The following is an 8,796-nucleotide window of genomic DNA, read 5'->3' on the forward strand; positions in this document are numbered from 1 at the left end:
ACTTCTAAGCATATATGAGTAAATATTTCTAAGCATAAATGACAATCAACAATACAAATCTAACATTTCCCCCCTTTTTGACCTTTATGCTTGAAAAGTTCCCAGTTATGAATACTTCATGTCTGACAGTTTCAATGCAAACATTGTTATATTCAGCATATGTCAAATCACCCTAAATTACTGAAAAAATACACAGTTTAACAAATGTATTAGCAGTTATCTCATTCCTCATTGATCTCATCTCATGGCAAACTGCATCCTACAAGCAAACAAAGAAATTGTTAATTTAATAGTGAAAATAAGAAAGTAACATTTTCAAAAACATCTCAGCTTGGTGGTGCTTCCTGCGGGTGTGCAAATCACATGTCTCTCTGCAGGGTGGTTTGAGCTCTGCAGGGCGTCATGAATGTCTCTTCCAGATGTTTCCATCATTGTCCATAGGACCAGAGTCCAAATGTATGTAGAATAAACATTCAAACATACCAGTTGGTTTTGTTGTTTGTCAACATGGGTCTCAGCTATTTCCAGAGCTGCAGACCTCTCAGCACTCTAGTTTTATGGCCTCCCATTACCTCACTTCAGGCCTTCGTCCTGTGAGGGGGATATTTATGACTCCTTCATTGTCCACGCTCTGCAGAGAAACACCTCTGTGAAAACGGTGCAGGGTTCAGTTGTCTTACTGCTGTTATGATCCCAGCAGCCTTCAGAGTGTCATCGTATGTACAGTATAGTGGCACCGCATTAGGTGATGTTCATAGGAAACTGCTGTCATCACCACCATAGCTTCTGGTTCCTGTGCTTTCACAGAATCATGATGTCATCCTCGAACTCCTTCTGCGCTGTCGATGGAGCTTAGCACGCTCCTCATCCCTCGAGTTTTCATGTTCCAACGCTGCTGAAGGTTTAAGGCAGAGCACGTCGTACACCTTAGTTGTCTTCCTCAGCGTCAATATTGAATCTTTCATTTTATTTAAAATCTCCTGGAAGCTCAGTAGCACAGCTCTCTGTGTCATGTCTGCTGTGCTGAAGATGATCTCTGATCCTCCTGAAGCCTCTCTCCTGGCCTCAGCTCCCATCTTGTGGACGATCCTCTCAGGCACTCCTTTTCGTCACGCATAGTCCTGATTTTGGGCCTGCTGGATCTGTCTCAAAACACTCAGCTTCTCCGCCTTCCTCCTGGTTCAGCTGATTCAGCCGTCACGCCTCGCACTTGGTTGCCTTAGAGTTGATCAGAGGCTGGAGGTTGAAGTGCGAGCTTACCCTACGGGGGCTCAATCAGCACTCCCCCCTCACCACTGAAACAACCAAGTGTGAGATTTCTCTATTGTGCTGTCTTGGGGGTGCTGGGGTTTCCTGGGACCTCGACCTCTTTGCAGTGGCTCCAAGGTCTGATCTCATGATGGGCCCCAACCAGCTTGACCTTTGACCTCAACCACTGCCTGGGCTATGCCTGGAATGTTTCTTGCTTCTCACTGCTGCACCTGTATTTCAGAAAAACTTCTATTTGGAGAGCATGTCAACAATCATCAAACCACATTCTTTAGTTCAGTGAACTTCACTTATAGGCCATCAAAGCCTCATCTGAACATGGATGCACCACTTGCATAGGTTTAATACTTGTAAATAAACGGCTAATCACACAAATCACTGCAACAATAATAGTAAACATTGTTTAATGTTAATTCTGGACCCCACCTCTTGACGCATGGACACTCTCATGCGTCAACTCACCAAACCTGGATCCCTGTCTTAAAAACTGGCTCCACCAGGAGCCTGCATACACAAGATCTGGAAATAAAATCAAACTTCACACGTATAAACAATTATATCAAAAGAGTAATAAGCATTCAGCACGGGCAAGACAAGTGTCATGTGCAGGTTTTCTCAAATCATTAAATCACTATTATTACCATAATTCGCCTCAAACATGGATCATCCCATGTGCTCAGTTAACATTAATGTAATCGGTGACTTCTCTTAAGCAAAGTCACTCCACTCACATATTATTATTATGGGCTCAAAGTGGCCAGCAAAGAGCCCATAATAAACTATTCCATAAATACCGTAATCTCTTATTTGTTTTACTCATGTCACTTGTCCGTTTCAGCTGAATCTTCCACAGCATTCTCAAAGAAACAAACATTAGCAATACACATTGACTGTGGTCAGATGGAGGTCAGACACAGGTCAACAGGTTCCAGAGGTGCCATAAAAACACCATAAAATCAACCATCAAAGTAACGTCACATTTTCCCAAAACACAGTGTAACAGCATCACCACTCATAACCTGTAAACACAGTTTTCCTCACACATAAACCCAAAAATCCTGTAGTAGGAAAAACATCAACCAGGTGTCCTGGTATAAATCATGTGAGCAAACCACATGAAGAACTGTAATGCTCGCTGAATCCTTTTTTTTAGGCTGGGACATAATTGTCCCAAATAAGTGGCTTTCTCGATCGGTCGTATAGCACTTTCAATTCCCGACGTGCAGATCTGCTTAAAGAAAAGAAATAAACAAACAAAATCAGTGCCTGTTCAAAAGATAAAAAATGAAAAATAACAAATTATCAAACCAAACTTTCAGTGCACTGTGAAAGTATCAAATAAAAAGGCCTTGTTAAGTCATGACACAAGCTCCTCATCAACTTCACAACAGGAGAAGAATCATCAGCTAGATTCACTCCAAACCAACCATCAGCTGCACAACACACAACAGTCTAATGTCTTATTAACTTATGAGTTTAATCACCAGGTCTGTGCTCTTCACTCATTTAGGCCACAGATCTATTTTATTCAATTTTCCTTTTTCCCTTCATCATAAAACATGTGACATGCTGTCATGCACTTCACAAAAGACGTTTGTTCTGACGTATTCAGAGTTGTATATCTAGATACAGAATTCACTCGCACATCAAAGCAGGAAACTCAGTGTTTTAGAGTTTCCACTCAAACACATCTCATTCACTCGTGCTAGAATTCAGTCACCTTTCATTAATCTAAAACCGATCAACTAATTTGCATATCAGCCATTAACCCACTAAGTTGACAGGACAACAGGAAAGCATGTTCAAAATAGTATCACAAAAGACAATTTCCCTCATACAGTAAATTACTTGCTGCATCAATCAAGCAGGAAGCTTCTCCCAATTTACCATTTTAACACTAAATTTATTGCCTGATCACTGATTTATCAAACCAGGATTTTTTTTTTTTCCCCACAAAGGTTAAATTGTTGTCCTGCAACTTGGAGAGTCAATTTTTTTAGGATAAATTCAGTATTTGATAACAAGTGTCTGCTAAATTGACACTATTTTAACACTGATGAAAGATAACAAACTAATTTTCATTGCAGGTTTGTGTAATTAGACAGGTCTAATGCATGTCTGTGGAGCTGCATATCCAGCAGAGCATGTTCTTAAAGCTGCCTTTCCTACACACTTCTCTGCTATTATTTGATCATTTCTTAACTAATGTGCTATGAGTCTTCATGAGTCATTTTGTGTTTGGAATTGTTAGTAAAGTTAATTCATGTTCTGCTTGTTTGTGTGATTTTGTATGTTTCTATTTGTTTCAGACTCCTTCACAATTTTCCAACTTAAGCAGTCAGTTTTCTTTTCCCCAGATTTGCTAACCCAAATTTTGATTTCCCACATTTAATAACAGCATTCCTCTGTGTTTCCACTTACTCTCACTCTGTTGTCCTCTCCCACTTGCAACAGTCCCCAGCCGGCAGTTCTCCTTCAGCTTTGTCCTGTGTTCCACTGTCTCTTCTTGCCATTTTACTCCACAGGTGGCAAATGTCAAACTCCAACAGTCTCCTCAGTTCTCCTCGAAAGTTTTCTTCACATGCATAGTGAAGTTGCAGCTTGTTGTAAACACAGTGCCATTCATCCGATCAGTCAGGATGATGGGTTTGCTCTTCTCTGATGCTGTTTGTCCACATTGCTGCTGCTTGCTGAGACTTTTTGCTCAGGACTTGATGCTGTCTCTTTATCTGCCATGTTATTGCTTTGGAGCTGCATTCTTCAGGGAGGAGTGAGCTTGCTTGTGAGTTTGTGAGGTTGAGAAACACATTGCGCTGTATATAAGTCAGCCAGAACTTGGCCTGCATGTTTCCAATGATGTTTAACTATAAATTTCTTCCGTCCGACCGCTGCATGTGGAAAATTGATACAGGTCTGCTTTTCACCTGAAAGTGACAAACTAAGACATGTTCATTATCATCACTGCTTAATCAACACACATCTCTCTCTCTCTCTCTGTCCGTGTTTGTGTGAACAATCCTTTCTTAAAGCAGAAAATGACATTGTAGTTGTTTTTTGGCTGATCAACACAAAACCTTTTTCCTATGATTATTTTTCTTCGTCTACAATGTAATTTGTCTCTTTTTCACTCTTTTTTTTTTTCCTTTACAATAGCTTGTGATCCGCAAAATCACTGCTCTCACTCACAATCAAAGGCAATTACTTTTGCACAGTGCACAAAAACACTGTGATGTCAGACACATTCACACTCACTTTTTCATCTGCATAAATAAATCATATGGCTGGAGATATGTGCCATGGTGATCCATAGGCATGATCACCAGTTTATTTAATTATTTTTAATCCAACAAAACAAATAAACAAAAACATGATGCTGATGCTACACACACACTAGTCAAGGTGCAGAAAAACTGCTCATGGAAACGCTGCACACTCTCTGTTTCCCCTCTCTTTGAGTAGTTCTCAGACAGCTCTTGATCTGATAATGTGTAGCTTGCTCATCAGCTAAAAAAACAAAAACAAAACTGCAACGCGACATCACACAGTAGTTGCAGCATATTAGTTGTTTTCACAGATGTGCTCTATATCTCAACAATGGCTCATAATAAGACGACAGTCTTCCACACAGGTCAAGTGCCTCTATGCACTTCATGAGTTTAAATATTTACCTATATCACTTCACCTCACATGTCATTGTACTGAATTTGAGCAACCACAAGCTTAATGTAGGTTACTTTTAACAACTATCCACCTCAATGGTTTGGCACACAGGCTGTTGTCGAACAGGGCAAGCTAAAGAGTTAACATTTTGTGTCAGCAAGGGGTGGGGGGAAAGCCACCCACCAGAGCACAGCTGCTGATGTGGGCTAGCCTTTTCCACACACTCCTGGCTGCTTAGGAGACCATGATAACAACAACAGTCGGTGTCGCAGACCACGTGTTCTACTCCGCACACACTCACACAACAACAACAACAACAACAAATATCCTCACTCACAACCAACAAAAATTAGGCCTATTGTCTCAACGCAGTCTCACACAGTGACCACGTGCTCTGCCGCACACAGTGGCAAAGACTTACATAGCAGTGATCACGCGCTTTATCGCACACAGTGATAAAGACTTTCAACGCAACCTCACACAGGGGATGCGTGCTTTGCTGCACACAGCGGCAAAGACTTACAACGCAACCTCACACAGTGACCGCGTGCTTTGCTGCACACAGCGGCAAAGACTTAAACTTACTCGGTGTTGCTTAGCGTGTAATGTAGCCTCGAATCCCGCCGATCGTCATTCATCGAGGAGAAAGGACAGACAGCGAATCCACAGGAACTTCCTGGCTGACGTCAGTCTTTCAGCGTGCCTCTCCCCCCCCCTCGGTGAATGCGATCCCAGGGATCCGGCATCGAAGGACCAATTAATGATAGGTTTGTAGCTTGTACCTATCCGCTGGAACGTTGAAGACAATATAATTACACTGCAAAGCAAGACACAAGCAGGCTGGTTTACTCATGCATGAGGGAGGTGTCTGGCTGGAGCCAAGTGTCGTCCCACCACTTGACCTCCGTCAGAGACTCTCAGCCAGGCTCCCCATAGCACTCCTTTTATTGTGGTTACATGAATATGCATAGGTTCATTAACATATGACGTCTACATACACACAAAGAGTACCTTGCCTGTGTGTGTGTGTGTGTGTGTGTGTGTGTGTGTGTGTGTGTGTGTGTGAGTGAGAGAAATCTGTGTGAGGTCAAGATGTGACCCTGTGAAGACTCCCCAAGGCTAGTGCCAGGACGTCTAAGTCCATCTAACAAAAGGCTCTTATACTTAAACAGATATACGTGTGCTTGCTATACCATAAATCAACAAGAAAAGAGAAACTCTCCTAGGGAGTATGTGATTTATACCAAGGACACTCTAGAAGAACGGATGCACTCCCTAACACACAGAGCTGTTACTTTAGGATGAAACATCCTTTCAATCCACCAATGATTATATACACTTCTAAGCATATATGAGTAAATATTTCTAAGCATAAATGACAATCAACAATACAAATCTAACACCTATTGATACAAAGTATTTCCTGTTTTCTACGTATGTTTTGAACCAGTTTAGTACAGTTCCTGAAAGACCTGTCCAGTTCTCCAGTCGTTTGAGTAATATGTTGTGGTCAACTGTATCAAATGCTGCACTGAGATCCAGTAAAACTAGGACTGACATTTTTCCACTGTCTGTATTCAGACATATGTCATTAAACACTTTGGTCAGAGCGGTTTCAGTGCTGTGGTTCTGTCTAAAACCTGACTGGAAGGCATCGTAGCAATTATTCTGTTTTAAGAAGTAACTGAGCTGTTGAGAAACTGCTTTTTCAATGATCTTACTTAAAAACGGGAGATTTGAGATCGGCCTGTAGTTGTTCATTTGTGTCTTGTCAAGATTGTCCTTTTTCAGTATAGGTTTGATTACAGCAGTTTTTAGTGATTCTGGAAACACACCTGATAATAAAGAAAAGTTGACGATCTGTAACAGATCTGACTCTAAAGTCTTTGAGACCTTTTTGAAAAAACTTGTTGGCAGGACATCTAAACAGCAGGAGGAGGAGTTCAGTTGACCTAAGATGTCCTCCAGGTCTTTGCTGTTAATAGGTTGAAACTGTTTCATGGTGTTTAAACAGTTTTTTGGTGGACACAGTACATATCCTGGATCTGCTGTTGATGTACCAATTGCTTGTCTAATTTTTTGGATTTTTTCAGTGAAGAATTTGGCAAAGTCATTGCAGGCCATGGTCGAATGAAGTTCAGCTGCCACTGACACAGGAGGGTTTGTTAGCCTGTCAACTGTAGAAAATAAGACCCGAGCATTATGGCTGTTTTTAGTGATGATGTCAGAGAAGTAGGACCTCCTTGCATTCCTCAGTTGTAAATTATAATTGTGAAGTTTCTCTTTATAAATGTCATAATGAACCTGGAGGTTTGTTTTTCTCCATCTGCGCTCAGCTTTCCTACACTCTCTTTTTTCTTTTTTCACCAGTGTGGAGTTTCTCCATGGAGACTTTTTCCTTCCAGAGATAACCTTCACCTTAATGGGAGCAATAGTGTCCATTACATTTAACATTTTTGCATTAAAGCTATTGACGAGCTCATTGACTGACCCTCTGGACAGGTCAGGTGTTAATGGGAAGACCTGGTTAAAAATTGCACTACTGTGTTCAGTTATACACCGTTTTGTGATCACTGTTGTTGATATATTTGTGTGAGCTGAGATTTTACTTTCAAAGAAAACACAGTAATGATCAGACAGGCCCACATCAGACACAGTAACCTTTGAAATGCTCAGGCCTTTGGAGATCAGTAGGTCAAGAGTGTGTCCTCTATTATGTGTGGCCTCTGTTACATGCTGAGTCAGCCCAAAGTTGCCCAGAGTGTTACTCAGGTCTTTAGTCCCTTTGTCCTGAGGGTTGTCCACATGAATGTTAAAATCCCCAGCAATAATTACACAGTCAAAATCAACACAGATCACAGACAGCAGTTCACTGAGGTCATTAAAAAAGTCTGTGCAGTATTTGGGAGGCCTGTAAACATTAAGAAACACAACTTTGGATGGGGCCTTCAGCTGTAAAGCCACATATTCAAAAGACTGAAAACTTCCAGGAGATAGCTGCTTACATTGAAATGATTCATTAAATAAGACAGCGACCCCCCCTCCTCTCCTGCTCGCCCTGACCTCACTGATAAAACTGTAGTTAGGAGGGGTCGTCTCGATGAGAACAGCTCCACTGTTACTTTGGTCCAACCAAGTTTCAGTTAAAAACATAAAATCAAGGCTGTGCTCAGTGATTAAATCATTAATTAAAAATGTTTTCCCAGCTAGAGATCTAATGTTTAATAAAGCCAACTTAAGTGTTTTAGAGGTATTACTTGTCCCCTCGTGTTTGGGAGCAGTCTGTGGCACACAAGGTATGTTTACTATGTTTAAAGATCTTTTAGAGTGCAGCTCTCTGTGTTTTGACCAGGCCACATGTCTCCTGTCACCTAAAAGTACAGAAATTTTAAAACCTTCTAGTAAACAGGGTCCCAGCTTCTCCTGGGAAAAGTCATCACTGCCATAGTGATGACTTTATAATTAATTATAAAGGACCCTGTAGGAGAGAGAAATAACATCGCGAAAGAGACATAAAGTCAATAGAAACACCCTGAAAGCATTTAGTATATATTTAGAACCACAAATTTGATTTCTTTTAGCAATTATTGTTTTTGTTAATGTCACAATCCCAACCCCCCTCCTTTATCCAGACTTGTGACCTGGAAAACTGACCCGAAATAGACACTCTGGCAGAGTTACTTTTTTGTTTATGTGTCTGTGTGTGTCTTTTACAGAGTTTTAAACCTTGGGATCCACAAAAAAGCAAGAGTAAAAGACGAACACTTTTTAAACATAATGTTGTTAACAAACTACATTAATCAAAAATGGACATAGCAAGCATCACCAGACAGCTTCAGTCGAAATTGGATGTAGAAGATAGAGTTA

At 41.0% G+C, this 8,796-nt stretch overlaps 1 long non-coding RNA gene across 1 annotated transcript; it reads right to left on the bottom strand.

Moving 5' to 3' along the window:
* Nucleotides 1-274: 274 nt before the first annotated feature.
* Nucleotides 275-5,964, bottom strand: LOC146663677 (uncharacterized). Its single transcript, XR_014913052.1, has 2 exons — nt 5,461-5,964; nt 275-5,404 (listed from the first exon to the last, which is right to left on the bottom strand). It is a non-coding gene; the product is annotated as an uncharacterized LOC146663677 (long non-coding RNA).
* Between the last annotated feature and the right edge of the window lie 2,832 nt (nt 5,965-8,796).

This window comes from Rhamphochromis longiceps, linkage group LG8 (genome assembly GCF_057381845.1).
Source record: "Rhamphochromis longiceps isolate RC_006_pf linkage group LG8, R_longiceps_female_GT1.1, whole genome shotgun sequence".
In the NCBI taxonomy this organism is placed as follows: domain Eukaryota; kingdom Metazoa; phylum Chordata; class Actinopteri; order Cichliformes; family Cichlidae; genus Rhamphochromis; species Rhamphochromis longiceps.